This window comes from Lytechinus variegatus, chromosome 4, assembly GCF_018143015.1.
Source record: "Lytechinus variegatus isolate NC3 chromosome 4, Lvar_3.0, whole genome shotgun sequence".
In the NCBI taxonomy this organism is placed as follows: Eukaryota; Metazoa; Echinodermata; class Echinoidea; order Temnopleuroida; family Toxopneustidae; genus Lytechinus; species Lytechinus variegatus.
This window is the reverse complement of record NC_054743.1, coordinates 10,977,491-10,996,101: the sequence shown is the minus strand read 5'-3', so window position 1 is coordinate 10,996,101 and position 18,611 is coordinate 10,977,491. Positions and strand designations below refer to the sequence as shown.

Genomic DNA, 18,611 nt, shown 5'->3' with positions numbered 1-18,611 from the left:
AATTATGATATTAATACTGATGATAATAAATCATGATAAAAATAATAATGAAGCAGCGTCCTTCATCCAGAACCAATTTATATGATAATCGTGATTATAATTTTTGTACTACAAATTTGCATTATGCCTCAATGCTTGATATGTATCTGTATATCAAAATAAACGAAAAAAATTGTAAATGTTGGAAATAGAAATTGATAATATGAAATGAAATTAAATAATAATAATGATAATAATAATAACAATATCATTAATGATATTAATAATAATAATAATAACATAATAATGATAATAAGTGGGGGGACTTCAGCTTCTTACTGCAGGCTCGTTGCGGTCCAGGGGTTCTGACCCTCGCCTTTCAAATAGAGGGTCATGGGTTCGAATCTAACAATGGCGTCTTTTCCTTCAGCAAGAAATCTATCCGCACTGTGCTGCACTCGACCCAGGTGAGGTGAATGGGTACCCAGCAGGATTAATTCCTTGCATGCACTGATTGCCGGTGATGGTAGCTGGATCTAAAGCCGGGGTAATAATAGCAGCGCGTTGTATCATCAGGCAAAAAGCGCTCCATGAATACAGCTATTATTATTAGTAGTAGTATTACTTATTTAGTAAATGACTCAGCATCCAAATTACAATTTTGTCCTGAGGCCCATGTAAAATGTTGATAATAAGAGCGGCTTAAGATTTCTGACACAGGTGGCTCGGAGCGTTTTTATCTATAGGCCCGTATTGCCAACAAATGTGTTCTCCGTATTGGGAAAGAAATATAAAGTGTGTATTTTCTTGTCCAGTTTTTTCGTTTATGAAAACATGTTGCGAAAAACCAATACTGAAAAGAAATGAAAGAATGCTCATAAATGTCACTCTTTTATATATAATAAAATAATATATTATTATTATTATGACATATTTGGTAGATAGTCCACGTGTTGGATCAATAATATAAAAAAACAACAACCTGAGCCTTGTAAAGTGAGGGCGAATAAAATGTGTCTTCCGGGAATCGAACCCGGGCCCTCAGCGTAGAACTCCGGTGCCTCAACCACTAGGCCACAGAGACAGGTAAATGGTTAGGGCGAACTCGTTCCAGTAATTATTGACGGATGGATGAAAAATATGTCAGATCTCAGATCTGTTTGCTCACTATTCAAGATGCGCGCATTGAATTGTTTCATTATTTTGACGTCGCCTCAGACATTTTTGGTTGCGTGCAACATGAGTTTTCCATAATTTGACAAAGATCTGTGGGCAAAACCTCGTTAATAATGAGGTCAAAGTGATATGCGGAGGTGACATTGTGTAGTGGTTCATTCACATGACTCTTAAGCCAAGGGTCGAGGGTTCGAATCCCATGCATCCGGCGCTAACCCTTTGGGAAGGCGCTTACGTTTCCTTCTCTCCACCCAGGTGTTAAATGGTTACCTATTAGGGTGTGAAAGCCAGTGTGATAAGATTGTCACGTGTGCACCGACAATCGGTTGCCTGGCCTGGATACTCCCCGGGGAATGGAGATGCAATTTATGTTTGGAACAGTGATGGATCCTATCATCTTGTTACAATGTAAAGCGCTTAGAAACCAACTTATGAAGCGCTATATAAATGTAAAAGTATTGCTATTATTATCATTATTATTATTATTTTTATTATCAAATTAAAAAAAATAATGTAAATATTAATATAATTCTTTGTTTGAACATAATTTATTTTAAGTTTTGGTTGGTGATGACTGTTGAAGGATGAAAATGATCTATTTATTGACATGGGGAATCGGATAAGAGCATATTTATTCAAAATATTCAATATTCATGTAATTTCAATCTTCCCCCTCCCCTCCCCTCACCCCCTTTCCGAATAAAGACTGCTTTTGCGACATATTATCTCGGGCCTCCTGGCGATTTCAGCTGCTGAGAAAGACGTGTGCAGACGAGGAAGGGTTTCTTTGCACACGAATTCTTGGTGCGGAAAACATATAAATTCTGTGAATCCCCATCTTTCATAACAAAGAAGCTCCTATATCATTTCAAACGAACCACTGAAATTTTTCTTCTTGTGAAAGTGTATTTTGAGATAAATATATCACCATGCCTGACACCAAATGTGCATGTTGCCAGGGTAAGTGAAGTTTATATTTTAAATAAATAATTAGAAATAAATCTCTGGGTTTGGCTTGGTCTGAATAATAGGAGAATCATCAATATCATCAGACACACCCTCAATGCTAGTTAGTCTCAAATCCGAATCTTCGTCGATTTAGGGTAAGTTATTGTGTATGGGGGATTTTAGTAATTAATGTGTGACAAATACAAATAAACTACAAATTCCAGTTTATGTCATGTTATTTTAACATAGAACAATTATTTTTATCCTCGTCATGAATTCGCATACCCGGATACAATAATGAGAAAACTCAATTTGTCATAATAAATGCGTACGCCTGGTCTCCGTTACAGACCGTAACGTGCATAATTTTCATTACGAGATTATACATGACCTCATTGAATGATACCATTGCAATTAATGTAGAAATTCTCGGGTAAAAGTAATATCACTGCGTGTGTGATGAAGGCTTATATTGGTCATTCATTTCTCACTTCATTATCAATGACAATGTATTTTTAACGTGTTAAATCGGCGAAAGTATGATAAATACAAATACAAAAAGCATTAATTTATTCGTATTTCTGCATTAATTGAATTTTCAGAGTTTTTCTTTAACATATTTGTAAAGTATGAAAACAAAGAAATATGGATTTCATTTTTTTTCAACTAAAAAATAAGGCAAAATCAGTCGTACTAACCATATTTTACATTCGACATCAGTACAAACATCTTAGTCTTTCGGAAATGTTTTAATTGCTTGCTATGAAGTTTTGCTCCTTATTACTTTGAATATTTGAAGATATTATTTGATTTGTGCGGTTAACAAAATAATGTAAGTATACACAGTGACGTAACGCGCATGGATGAAGGCATGGGGGGGGTGGCACAATCAACACTTTTGAGTCACTTAGTGGGCGCGCAATAGAGACATTTTAAGGATTGTGCCATTATAGCGATATGTATCTCACTGATCAAATAGCGTAAGCGCGAAGCGCAAACTGATTTTTTTTTATAAAACCTAAAAAACATAATGTAATATGCAATAATTTCCTATTTTCCTACCCCACTACGTTTCTTTTTCTTCCTTTCCCCGTTTCTTTTAGCCAGCCGATGGGGGGGGGGGGCACGTGCACCAGTTACGCTACTGATTATACATAAAATCTTTTTCATTCTTTTTAGCTATGCATGCAGGCTTACATTGTAGCCTGCGTGATTCACAGGATGTGAATTTCTTTTTCATTATTTTTCAATGTTCGTATTGATATCCATAAATAATAAAATGAATATTCATGAATCGTCTCAGTACTAGCAAATCTACTCAATATTAATGAATTGTATCAATATTCATCAATGTCTTTATTTTATCAATATTCTAGTATTCATGGATATATATTTCTTGTCAATAATAATGAATTTTCACAGTATTCATGAATTCTATTAATATTCGTGAATCATCATGTTCCCGAGTCTTATCGCAGGGGCCGCGGAACAGGGGGGGGGGGGCGGTGGAAAAAGAAAAATAAACTAGAATTTTAATTCGTCTTGAGGACGAATTAGGTGATCTGTCTGTCATTCTCATGATCATTATAACCATGTCAATGCAGATTAATATGATAATCATGATAATAAACGAACTTTTTTTAACGAAAGAACATATGAAATATAGCTGAAAGGCAAAAAAAATAGGTTGTGTAAAAAACCTTGTTTTATTAGAGAATGCCAAATGTAATTTCGCAAGTGACTACACGAAATAGTGAAAATAATTTTGCCGGAATCCCTGAATGTAGAATCAAGTTTTGAGAAAAACCAGTACTAATAGAGGTTACACACAAATACATGAGCAAAAGAAAAAAAAATTGTCAAGTGAGTTTCGAACCAAGGACCCTCGCATTGCAAGGCAGGTGCGCTATCCATTAGACCACAAATCTTTCCATTTGATTATTAATTTTCGCACGGTCAGTTCCCCCCCCCCCTTGCAAAACCGTTACGTCGTCCCTGTATCGGTATCCAAGAATCTTGTCAATATTCGCACGAGTCTAAAAAAATTCTTGAATCTGTTCAATATTTATGAGCCTCATGAATATTCATGAATCTTTTCTATCTCTATACGCAGAGAACAAGGAGTGTTCGTGCGTCGGCCCCTGCTGTGAAACAGGAGAATGCTGCAAGAATGGAACATGCTGCGGAGGTGAGTCACAGAAGTATTGTCTTTTTAAAGGACAAGTCCACCCCAACTAAAAGTTCATTTGAATAAAAAGAGAAAAATTCAACAAGCATAACAGTGAAAATTTCATCAAAATCGGATGTAAAATAAGAAAGTTATGGCATATTAAAGTTTCGCTTATTTTCAACAAAATAGTTATATGAACGAGCCAGTTACATCCAAATGAGAGAGTTGATGACATCACTCATTTTTTCTTTTGTATTTTATTATATGAAATATGAAATATTTTTATTTTCTCGTCATTGTCATGTGAAATGAAGTTTTATTCCTCCCTGAACACGTGGAATTCCATTTTTAACATTTTGTGCTTCAGGCAAGGAGGTCCTAATCGTCAAATTCGTAAAAATTGAAATATTGTATAAATCAAACAATAAAAAACGAAAGAAATAGTGAGTGAGTGACATCATCGACTCTTTCCATTTGGATGTAACTGGCTCGTTCATATAACTATTTTGTTGAAAATAAGCAAAAATTTGAAATGTAACCTTTTTATTTTACATCCGATTTTGATGAAATTTTCAGCATTGTGCTTGTCTGATTTTTCTCTGTTGATTCAAATCAACATTTTCTGAGGTGGACTTGATTAAGAAATAAGTTCCTTTTAGGTATAAGGCTGACGAAGGGTGTCAGTTTTGTGCATGTTTATTGGATAGAGAAGAGGGGGAGGGGGGTCTGCTAGAGGCCTGAAGCCCCAGTCTCCCCATTCATACAGCCCCGTTTAAAAAAATCTTAACACTACCGATTCACGTTTTGAAATATAATTAGAACTGTTTTGAGATGACAGCATATAATAATATAAAGCTTACATGTTATATCGTAAGGTACTTCATTGCAAAGTTGTTTTCTTATGAACTATTGAGTTAAGTTTATAGAGTTTAAACAGAGATCTGGGCCCGTCTTACAAAGAGTTGCGACCCAATCAACCACGAATATGCCACAAAAGCCAGCAACGTCAGCATTTGAGACACATATTCGTTCATTTTTTTTTCTAAATACGATGTCCGTTCATACATTCTCAGTTTTCTTGACAATTCTATATGCTTCTCTTCGTTTTTAAAAGAAACTGTGCAAGATTCCTAAAAAATAACAATAATTGTCTTTGATGGATTTCCATATACTTGAGATTGATCGGATCAATCGTAACTCTTTGTAAGACAGAACCATGGGTCGTGTAACCTATACCCATCTAATTCAATTGAGAAAAAAAAAAGATTGATGTGACATTCGAGTGGTCTTGCCCCCGTTCCTATCACAGTATCCCGGTTCCATCCTTGGGATGGTGGTTCCCATAGAGTACCGGAGTGTGACGTCATCAATTTCCCTCTTTTGCATCTCGGCGTACTGTATATGATACCTTATTCTGGTAGGGCATGATGAAGTACCTCAACTACCAAAGGTTGGATGCGGATTGGTCCATGGGGGCTTTAGATTACGACCTCTTGAATACATAATTAGCCCCATTGAAATCAATTTATTAATGTTAGGAACCAGGCCAATATTACATTGACTTCAATAGGATCATGATGAGGCCATATCCAAGGACCTCATTGACCGATTCCCACCAAATTCTGGTAGTGGGTGTTTTTTTTTTCCATGCCCTGTCGAGGTATGGTATAAAAACATTGAAATGAAAAAGAAAAGTTTTGTGACATCATCACTTCTAGCTGTACTCTTATGAATCCGCTGTAGAATTCTCGCAGACGTGTTACTTGTCGCTTGTGCCTTATCAGGCAAGACATTGACCAGCCAAACGGGTCTTGACCGCGGCATCCCTATCTTTTAAGTGTGTGTGGGAGGGGGGGGGGCGCTTGGATGTGTGTGGGATAAGAGGGAGGATTGAAACAATTCATGGATGGATAAGTGAGTAATAAAAAAAACATTTTTTATGTTTTTAGATTCTTCTAAATGAGCGATACTCTGCACCAAGGGCAGCTATGAGTGCTCGAAGGACCTTTTCTGTAGGATAGAAAGGTGAGATATGTCTGTAGTTTACAAATCAGATTCTTTTATAACAAAGCTTGATTATAGGATGATTATTGGATCAGTTATTGCGTATAATCTGTAAACAAAATCTTTTCAATTATATTAAATTGTTTGAATTAACAATCATGTTAATCTTCCTTATGGAAAAGGAAATCCATGACACATTGCACATCTCATATTTTTCTAAATGCCCTATATTCAAACACTTTTGTTGTAGTTTGGTTTTTCAAAGTACCCCCCACTTTAAATGCAGTTAGGTGGGAAAGTTGTTGGTAACTATTGGTAACATTCACGTTTTGTTTCAGTTTTATCAAACTTAACAAGTCAGTGATTTGATATATTTTGAACTAATTCCTACCCAATTATATCCCAGAATATTCAATAAGCGAGTTCAAGTTCGTTTAAGACACTCAATAATGATGATAATGATCATGATGATGTAGATTATAAATTCTGCAGGCTTTTAACTTTCAGAAAAGGAAAGGGTCTCGATGTAAAGGACGAAGTTTGGTTGCATTACCATGCTTTTCTCGATCCCTGCAACAGAAAATAGTAAGCACATGATGGAATTTGAGTATCTGATAAGAAATTTGAGATTCATGATTTGTGCACCCTTCATAGACTCACTCATAATGTTATTCACCGATGCTTCTTTCTTTTTGTATCCCTACCCCTTTCTCTCTTTATTTCTATTCTGCAGATTGTAGATAAAACTCGAGTAAGATGTCTCATCTCCCGATGTGCGCCACTTGATTTGATCTGTATATTTTAATAGATGTTTGATATATTTTGTTGTTGTTTTGTAACATGTACATTTATATAATTTATAAAAATGTAAATATTAAATAATTTTCCATCTATAGGGAGTTTTAGCAATTAATGAAAACGCATGTCTGTAATATTTACCCGTTTGGTAATAGAACGTATAGAACAACATAGGCGGCGGAAGAGGGGGAGGGGGGTGACGTGTCCCCCCTTAATTTGAGGTGGGGGATGATCCCCTAAATTTCTTGTTCAAGACTTTTTTTTGCTTGTCACAAAAATTATGTCAGTCCCTCCTGAAATTTTTTTTGGTAACTTTTTTTTTATTTTTTTTGGTATGTCAATTTTGTTTCCTGCGTCCCCCTAAAATTTTTGGCTTCCGCCGCCAACGTAGAACACCGAACACCTTACGACTGCTGTACAAAAAGTGAAACAAACGGCATTTTTTTTTTTTTTTCTTTATAATGATACGACCATGTAAATTAGTTTTCAAAAGGTTCATGATAACTATCAAAATAAATCTATCAAAATTTCAAACATTTGAAGCTATCAGTGAGCAAATCGTATATGGTTGTTGTGACGTCACTACAATTCTTAATTGATTTCGATTTATTTTACATGTTTTATGTAACGAGGAGCCTGAAATTACCATTATATTTTATTTAAGTATTTATTTGCTGATTCAGGACTAAAGAAACTAGTTTTTTTTTTTATTCAATACTCTCTTAAAACATTTTATTTAAAAATTCGGGATTTGGGCTAATCGTAAGGTGTCCGGTGGCCTTCATTACAGAATGCGCCGGAATATGAAAGTTCCTAACTTGTGCAATATCTTGACTTATAGCTCGATCGGTATAATGTTGTAATGATATCAACGATGTTGATGAAATAACGGTTAAATGGATTACTTTACATTCATTAATATAAAGCTTTTTCTGTTCAATTCCATCATGTAATGATAATGAATCGTTCTTACATTCTTTAATGCTTTTTGTACCAATTCATAAATATATAAAATCGGACCATTTTAAACGATTCGGTATAATTAAATTTTATTTAAGGATTTAATCTGATTGTTATCCTTTGTAATTTACTTGTTGTATGTAGAATTGAATTAATAAGTAAATGTGAGGTGGTGGTGATTACGATAATTTCAATCTTTTGGGTAAATTGGTGATTTAGCAAGGAGTGTGCACTACAAAAACTGCGGTGTTAAAACTGACACCAATTGGTGTTAATAGAGGACCACACCCTGAGGTATTAAAATTACACCCTATAGAGATTAAACATAACACCAAAGAGTGTAAATGTATCAACAAAAAGTGTTGTAATAACACCTATAGGTGTAAAACTAACACCACCAATTTAACACCGGTGTAAAATAACTGGTGTGGTCCTCTATGTACACCGGTTAACACCACAGTTTTTGCTGTGTATAGCGTGCATGTAGTTTGGAAAAGGGACTGGTGTTACAGAGAAACATGAGAAAGGGAAAGAGGGAGACAGCGTATCAGAGGGTAAAGAGAGAGATAGAGAGAGGAAGAGAAAAACTCAGGAGGATAAAGAGAACTGGTATACACTGCATTAATAAACATGACAAAAAAAGTGAGTTAAGCAGACAGAGGGAGGGAGAGAGAGAGAGAAGTGGTGTATAGTTGATCGGACAGGTACAATGAAAGTGGGGGAGATAGAGAGAAAAGGACGTAGTGGTTGTTGAAGGAACGATTCAAATCAAGCACCCATGTTTGAAATAAGTAATTATACGAATAATTCATAAGAACAATATTAGAATGACTTTAAAAAATATAACTTTATCGAGGAAGGGCTCTACATTCACAAAGAGTAAACGGATGAAACTACAAAAAATCATTCAACTCTCTAACAAAATTTTCTCGAACTTTTGAGATTTGTATGACAATATACTATAATATAATGCACATTAATGGATCTTTATCAAAGCTTTGGTAATTAAGTTTGGAATTAAGTAAGAAAAAAAAAAGAAAGAAAAAGAAACTGAGCTCCCAACCCATTGATAAAGAATCGGCGCAATCTAAAGATTTGATAATGTAAAGATAGATAGATAAATGGTATTTATTAAAATTCTCCATATATTGCAGTTAACAAACTGAATTGCATGTGAATTACAAAGCTAAAAATACAAGTATACATTTCATTGAATACATTTTACAATACTATGTTCAATGTTTAACAATACAATGTTCAATTTACAATACAATTTACAATACAATAGAATACAATGTTCAATCTTACAATACAATGTTCAATGTTTAAAGTACATTCAAGTATCAGCTAAATTTGAATATAGCCGTTTATCTTTTCTCAACTTTTGATTCTTCATGAAATATTTTTATTTTTATTACAACGCCCCTTCTCTGTAAATTTTATTGTTTTTTTTTAATATTTAGGACTTATACAATTATGCATTAAGTGTTTGGATATCAGGAAGTTAAAGGAAGGGATTACATGAAATTCTTGACCCATTCCATGCTTGAAAAGTGGTTTATATGCTGTATCAAAGACAAACAAATACACAGATATGTTATTTGTTTTTGCTTTTAAATGAAAATAAAAGAAGAAAAGTATGACAGAAAGCACATGAACTCTTGCAATACATTATAGACATCAATTCAAGACATATTTTGAAAACAAAGTTACAATAGTTTGTACAAACATTGTGGAAGTGGGCCCTGCTCTTACATGGAACATGCGTAACCAAATTAAGTATATATTCCAGACAGCATATAGGTAATTTGCCTTTTGCATCTCTTACACGTTCAGAACATTCTATTGTTTTATTCAATCTAGAAACTTAATACTTGATAAATATGATATAAGATATGACAGGTGTTTAGGGGTCATCTCAGAAGCAAATCATCCTTCTTTGAAATATCTCCTTTTTTCTATATTGTGAACAAAATCGCTTGACTTGGAGTTGTGTGTTGATATGAATATCCGCCCTCTATTGGTCATGCTCTTCGATAATAATTGGCACAAAGAATAAGGACAGCAATGACTCAATGTCAGTCCTTTCCATAGAGCAATTCCGCCATCACAAGTTAGAAAAAATACAGAATAATTTCCCAATCATTTTATTTTCTTGTTACCCCCCCCCCTTATATTTATTTTCTCGTTCAATTTCATAGGAGTCACTTAAATTTATTAATGCGCATTGAAATTCACACGTTATCGTTTTCCAGGAGATGTCGGTCATTCAAATTTTAGAATCAGACAATGGATTTCATTTAAAAAAAACTCGAATTCATTTACAGTCATATCAATAATTTTATGGTCGGGGCTATTTCAACTTTGATCATTTCAATATTTGTCACGTGCTTTTCATTTGGTTTCAAGGCAAAGAGGTTCGTTAGATATCTCACATATGAACCAAATAAATTCTAAATTTTGGGCAATGAAATTCAGAAATGCGCATTCAATTTAATCAACATTGCTTGAGCAACCAATTTCATTTTTGAGAGTTCATATTAATAATGTGTAATTCGTTTGTTTTGCATGACACCCGTATCTAATTTGCAAATGTATAAACATATTCACAATAAAATTAGAATTGTTATGTCTTGTGGCTAAATTAGTTTTTTTGTTTAACCTATGAATTACCATTTCTTCAGTTTTCATCATAAAAACAACTTTTTCATCTTTTGCAATTAACAATTTTATATTTTTTCTTTTCACCCAACAATGCTGAATATATGGGTGGGCATTTTCATTAATGTGCACGTCACTTTCCTTGTTCATTTCAACTTAATTACAAGTCCCAAGGGCGGATCAATGAATTTTCAGGGGAAGGGGCATTTTGTACAGGGAAATTTTGACAATCTCTAAAAAAAAAAATCTTTACTACAAAACCCAGATCTGTTCAAGGAAAAAAAAAGTCCCAATGGCCCATGGATGCATTAAACATTCCGTAAAAAAATTTAAAAAATGCGCCTCTCAAAAGTGGATCAGCCACTGACATGTCCCTTTTCATACATATTTTCATTTTTGTCAAATTTCATGGGTGATCCTCTGTATGTAAAGCATAGGAAATTTTCCATACAATTATTCGGCGCTTTTATTCTTGGAAAAAAAATCATTACAGTACATTTTATAACATTATTTCACATATCGCTAACATGAAAAGTCGGCCTATACATGAAATAAAGTGCCGAATAATCAACATATTTTAATTGAGTTGTTGCTTATTACATCTTAAATCAAATGCACTAATTTAAAACATGCTCGCCTATTCGTGAATTCACTTGCCACACTCTGCAACATATGACTCTGAATGTCCATTTCATAATTTCCATGCACCTGCTCAACATATAAATAACACGTGTAAAAAAGATGTTGCAAATATATAATGAATTCGCATGTAGACAAAATTACTTTGAATGCCCATTCATTCAGTTGCATCCTCTTTACAACAATTCACTTGATACACTTGAAGAATGTTTTGCAGAGATAATAAACCCACGTGCGGAAAATGGTTATGCTTGCAAATTCATGAACTTGCATGCTGTCTATCTAAATTATAGTGACTTGTTTGATAATCATTTTAAGCGGAAATACATTCAAGTGACACATGATTAAATACGATGACAAATAACCGAGGCGATCATGGCTATCAAAACATTTAAATGTTCATTACATTAAATTAAATGATTTAGATACGAAATTGAGCAGGAACACCTAAAATATTCCATAACTCATGATAAACAAATGGTTAAATCTGCATTTTACCAATGTGATGTAGGCTTTCAAACGTGTTTATGTTTGTTATCAAGAATCAATATGAAGGGACAAATCACTTGCATCACCTCAGACTTTTTCAGTTTACAAGAATTGGTAAGTTGCCCCCCCCCCTCCATCACTCTCAGGGTATTTCGAACATAATTTGACATATTTCATGCAGCTGATTTCATTTCATTTTTATTTAAAAAGGTGGTATGGTGATATTTAGTATCGAACTATTCAGTAAAAATATGACAGGTCAAACAGGTGTCAATCGCGACAAGAAGTGAGAACCCCACACGTCACCTGAATATTCGTACACACGCGTACCTCTTGAATATTCATAACTTCGTAGTCTCCTCGTGTGCAAAATGTATACAATATGAGTGCAAAAGTATACTCCCACCAAAGAGACATAAATATTGATCAATATATGACTCACACTGAAGACTAGTCTCGGTTAAGGTTAAGGATGTTGCATTTAAAATTAAACTCAATGCAAGTAACCATCATTTTGCAATGAAGGAAATCGAATCACGTTATGTACTTCACATTTACTTTTGAAAGTTTTCGTTTATTCAAACGTTAGACTGCAATTCCATTTTTTTATACGATCATTCAATATGATTTATTTCAATGAAATTTGAAGCATTGAGACTGACAAGAAATTGTTAATTGAATGTTTTACTGCTAATGTTATCACGAGCCTTGTTCAAAACTAGATACAGCCATGCGGAAAACCAGACTAAGTTTCATAGGTTAAGTATGTAGTGATTCAGTGTGCTTTTCGCCTCCCAGGCACAGGTGCCTCGCCCCCTAAAAAATAAATCGGTGAGTGAAATAATAATGATGATAACAATGATAAAAATGTATAATATCAATAATAGCAATAAAAACAACAATAATTATGATAACAGTAATGACTGCAGAGACCGTAAAGACACTCATTAGAAGGAATAGTCCGGGGGAGTAGTGAGGCTATGAACGAAATGTAAGCGAAATTCCGGGGGGGTACTCATTGGCGGCGGAGCAGAGGATTATCTTTTGTGTTGGGGGGGGGACGCCTATTGTTGCGTCCCCCCCAAAAAAAAAAACACAAATGATAATCCTCTGCTCCGCCGCTAATGGGGGCGCTTCCTCCTTCCATTGACCCAAAGAAAACTTAAAAAAGGGATATCTTTTTGTTATATTTGTTTTCAAAATAGGGCACGTTACGTACGGGTGTCAAAAACACACACAAAAAAAACGAAAAGGGTATATATTTTGTGTTTAAGGTCCAATTTGCGACGGTATGAAAAGATTAAAATATCTATTTGCCGTCGTCCGTGATCATGACATAACAATATCGTTGGACTTGTTTAGGGGGTAAATTCAGGGAATACTTGAAAAGGGTACCGTTTCGTTTCCAATATGGGTTTCGCATACCAATACCTGTTAAGGGGTGCATTTTCAGAAAATAGTAAATACTTGTTTAGGGTGCTTTTCGAAACCCCGGTAACGTTTGGTATCCACTCGTGCCTAGCCAGACTTGTGCCTAGCCAGACATTCAGACCATTTCGGTACGTATAAAATGTTGACATGGTGGATATATTTTATACATGTTATAGGAGCCTGGAAAACCTCAACCGGGTTTTGCACGCATATATTTCTGTGGAATAAACACCGCTCGACACCTGTCTGTCGAAGAGTGCAGGATATTAATATTCATGAGACAATTGCAAGCAGTACTTTGACACAATGTCCCTCCCACGTAAACATAGGAAACTGGCACTTCAATTGTCTTATTCAGCATTTCCGTGACCATGAAAAAAGCCCTGACTTTGAAATAAACAATTTTGACATTTAGGTAATGCTTCGTGTTTACGCCGCGAAAATATCGTCTTAGCTAATAAGAGCGATATGTAGGCCTTTTTATCAAACATAATCTATTTAAACAACAACTTTTTCACTGCTTTTAGGCCTAATGTTTATCATGACACAATTCTATTCTTTTTTATTCTAAAATTTTCACTTATCGTCCAACTTATTATTAATGACGAATTATATCAATTAAATCAAACCAGTTTGATCACAGCTAGTGGTATACATTGTAGGTCCTTATTTGGTTGATTGAAAACTTAAGATTGACCATGTATGGATGGACTCAGGACCAATTCACACAGTCATATTGCAGTCATTTTTAAGAGTGAGTTGGTCCTCATAAAATGATGTCAAGTCTTTATCTAAATACACTAAGCGATATTGAACGGTTTAAAACTATCCATGTAAACATAACGCGGTTTCACACTATTTTCTTCGGTATAGAACCATGGCTGTACGCAGCAGGGGGGCAGTTCCCCCCCCCCCCGAAACTATCAAAACTTTTTTCACATGGTATGCAACAAGATCCTTAAATTTCACTTGACAAAATGCAAAATATGCCCCACTGACAAACTCGATCGCTCCACTCTCTTGCTTTCATTTTTTTTCGAAAAAGTTTACGGCGTGCTGCCCCCAGCAAAAAAAAAATGTCGGCGTACGGCCGTGACAAGAAGAAAAAGTCCTTCCCCTTTCTTCCGCATTAAGTATGGGTTCTTTTGTAGGTGCATAGGCCAACCGGATGTTGTTAAGGAGTTTGTTTTGTGGAGTGATTTTACCGTCAAATCATTGTCATGGCCATGAGATAACCAAGCCTCAGAACTTTCCGAAAGTTCATCATGTAGAATATGGCTTATATAATTATATGATAATCCAGTTATGTTGCCACATGCTGGTTTAACTCTTTCGATACTATTTATTATAACAATTTTAGAGGGTAATGTCGGGGGTAATATTCAAGGCTTGCTCCATGCTTATTGAAAATTGGAAAGAATGAAGTATGAAATTTCTGAAATGCTATCAAAATCGTATGTCAAATAAAGAAGTTGTTACAAACGCCTCTTAAGCTCAGCTTCACAAGATAATTCTGTCTTTGAGAGAGAGAGAGGGGGGGGGGAGGGGGGGAGGGGGGGAGGGGGGAGAGGGGGGGGGAGGGGGGGGGGGGAAAAGGGGGGAGGAGGGGGGGGTGAGAGGGAAGGGGGCTGTCGATGCCAAAGAAATATATTCTTTTCAATAGTTTTTTTTAAATGTGTTTTTCTTTTCTCCAATACAATACTCGATCGAGCCTCTCATTTACACATTGTATGTGATGCATGAACTGAAAAAACTTCAAAAAGTAATTAGAATTGTGTATATCCGATTCTTATTCAGTTAAATCTGCTGAATGGGTAGACTTGCCTATGACACATGCATTTACAGGTCGATTAGATCGGTAAATGGGTGTTCCGACGGCAAATATAAAATAGGCCTGATTAATCATGTTAAATGTTGCACCTTTAATGTCATACTAATAATCAAAAAGTAGCAAAATTAGCTACATTAACATTAGGGTCTATATTCAAAAAGGAAACCCGTTTCAAAATACATTAACCAGTGTGACCACCCGTCACTCTTTAATTGTTCACACCATTTATTTTTTTTTGCTCAAATTTTTGCCCAATTAGTGCGGTTATTAAGGACGTGTGCAATATGATACACCCGGCTCGTGAACTTACCCCAGTTCGCGTGCACGATGTTTTGATTACATCATGGAACTTTTTATTTTGCGCACGATTCTGACAGTGAAAAATACATAAAAACCAACGAATTTCATATTTTAGCCATAAAAAGGGTCTACTGGTATTCCAAGCTGAAAACTGATTTGATTCTTTTTTTAGAACGTTCCATTGAGATAAATTCATCACCATGCCTGATGTCAAGTGTGTCTGCTGCAACGGTAAGTAAAGCTGATACCTTTTTTGGCAATAATTCTAGTCTGGTTTCTACTTCTATACTAAACCTATAGTAGTCTCGCTTGAATCCGTAAGCAGCTTGATAGGATGTGACGCAAATGTTTTCGTTCGGTCAGTCATGGTTTGATTGAGTCAGAATGACTGGACCTTTTTCAGGTTATAAAATAATGTGCGTTCATTGATTTGAAGATCCCTCTGTTTTTAAGTAGGGGTCTTTTCGGGGAGGGGTGTAGTTCTATCGGCTCACCCTCGTCATTCATTACTTCTTGGACATGAAATTAGTAGCCCGAATTCACAAAGGTCGCCTAAGTTATACCGGGGTTAAATTTAGTCGGGGGTTAACTAACATCCGGGTATAAAGTTAGTCCACCGCGCTATTCACAAACGGTGGACTAACTAATCCGTGGACTAACTTTAGCACCTGGGGTTAAACTTAACCCACGGTTGAGTTATACCCCGGTGCTAACTTTAGTCCATGGATTAAAATGACGTCAAATGACGCGTTTTATACCCCGGTATAACTTTAGTCCACCTTTGTGAATTCGGGCCAGTATGCCATTGCGGATGTCCATACTGTTTGCATAGCATAATTTACAAACCTTAGTTCATATCATTATTTTCTTGAGAGATAGAGAAAACGATTTTTAAGACACCGAATTGTTATGCCCAATATCAAACAGGAAAAGATTGTCGAGAATTTAATTTGGAATATTTGTTTGAAAAAAAATGTAAACATATGATGTGACTTTGAATGTTCAATTATGTATATTATAAATGCCCAAGGTGGGTTAAAAAATGAAAATATAAGTTCTGCGTCTGTATGTGATGATCAAGATAATCATATCTGGTTAATTCAACATAATAAATTATGTTGAATTTTGTAGTATGTATATATTCTGTTGTATTGCACATGATTATTGAACACGCGATCTTGTATTGCACAGAATTATAATAAATTCGATCTGCTTGACATATACACTCTAAAAATGAAGTGACTTCATTTTTTAGAGTGTATGTTTGCAATACAAATTATTTATAATTTCCTTGCCATAAGCAATGCCACAAGCAATTTTCTTACCTTTCTATTTTCTTAAGTGCTACATGTGTATTTTAGCCAGGGGTCCGTTTCATAAAGCTGTTCGTAAGTTAAGAGCGACTGGTGACCCTTTTTACGCTCTAAACCATCGCCAATTAATCTACCGTTTAACATAAGAAAGGATCACCAGTCGTTCTTAAAGTCGCTCTTAACTTACGAACAGCTTTATGAAACGCCCATCAGATCTAAAAGCCTCTTACCATTAAGTTTTCTCATCTCGGAATGTTCATTTGCCTTCATCATGTTCATAGCTAGGACTGATTCGTAAATCATATATATCAATATTTCCTCTTTTTTGTCTACGACTCCAGAGGGCAACTGCGCCTGCGTTGGTCAAGACTGCCAGACAGCAGAATGCTGTAAGAATGGAACGTGCTGTCCACAGGGATCGTGCTGTGATAACAAATGCAGATGTAAGTCATCTATTTATTTCAAAAGTAAACCTTTTTTTAAGGGGGCCCTTACACAATATCACGTCTTATAAATTGCTTATCATAGCATACGGCTGATAATTAAAGACTGATTGTCACTATTGTGTCACTATAGCCTAATCTGTCTTCTCTTTTACAAAAGAAAAAATACTGAACTTTTTAAAACTATATAATTTTTTCATTGATTAATTATGTTTGAAGAATGGTGGGTTTTGAAGTTTAATGACTGCATGAAACTTTTATTGCTTTATGCTCTGTAAGGGAGCTTACTGTGCGTAAATGTGTGTGTGTGTGTGGGGGGGGGGGGTGCTGAGGTGCGTGAAAGTACATGGAAACATGTTGCTTATATCAAATAAAATATGAAAACATTATTAAATGACAAAGTCCTTTTGATTTGATCGCAGCATGCAAGACATGTTCCGCTGACTGCTGCTCTAATGGATGTAAATGCACTGAGGGGAACTGTGCGTGCTAGAAGGACCTTTGCTGCAGCTCTCGCGATGAAAGGTGAGATGGGCTTATTATTATTTTCATACCGGGTTTATGTATAGCAAAGCTTATTGTAGGATTGATTTTTTTTCCAGGATAGATAGTGTCAGTCATATGCAATCAAATCTAAAAAAAAAAAATCAGTTGATGGTCAAAAGCAGTGTGTTGCTGCCATATACGTTCGTTGGTCAAAATCAATCTTTGTGTTTCTCAGCAGAGTGTTTTACCAAGATTTTTTTTGTTCATTTTAGATTTATTTGACAACAAGTAATTCAATGGGAAGTTCCATAATTATACATGTAAGACATTGGGAACCCTGATTGGCTTGCCGTATTTCTGGTGCTTAAACGTAAAGACCCGTATTCTGATAGCAGGTTTAACTTAAACTCAGGTTTAAAGTTGTAGTTTAAGTATGGGAAGCCATTTGCTACATAAATCCCTAACAGTAGACATGTCATACTTCAGCTCATTTTGGCTCTCAAATCATTCATAATTGTCTAGGAAGTATAAATAAATGATTGTCTTCACCATCGATGAATCAGGAAAGAGCACAGTAAACATAAGAAACATACAACCTTATAAAAATGTTCATACTTTTGCTTCCCATACTTAAACCACAACTATAAACCTGAGTTTAAGTTAAACCTGCTATCAGAATACGGGCCAAAGAGTTTAAGGGGTTCTTTCACCTTGATATCCAGTCTGTTTTAATAAAAAGAGATAATTTAAAAAAAATGTTTCAATGAAAGCTTTTCTAAAATCCATCAGAGTATAAGAGTGTATGGATTTTCAAGGTCTTCATTATCATGTGATAAACATTTCATAAAAAATGCATTTTTCTCAGATATTGAATATAATTTTACATGTAGGCCAATATCTAACATAATTATATGAAAATATACATATTTTCGGTAATCTTGATTCATCAACAAGTGGGAAAAAAATTTGCGATGCAAGATGAG

At 35.1% G+C, this 18,611-nt stretch overlaps 1 long non-coding RNA gene across 1 annotated transcript; it reads left to right on the top strand.

Moving 5' to 3' along the window:
• The first annotated feature begins 1,969 nt into the window (after positions 1-1,969).
• On the top strand, positions 1,970-8,136 carry LOC121413371. The gene is made up of 4 exons (XR_005969736.1): positions 1,970-2,115; positions 4,217-4,291; positions 6,223-6,298; positions 7,011-8,136. It is a non-coding gene; the product is annotated as an uncharacterized LOC121413371 (long non-coding RNA).
• The last annotated feature ends 10,475 nt before the right edge of the window (positions 8,137-18,611 follow it).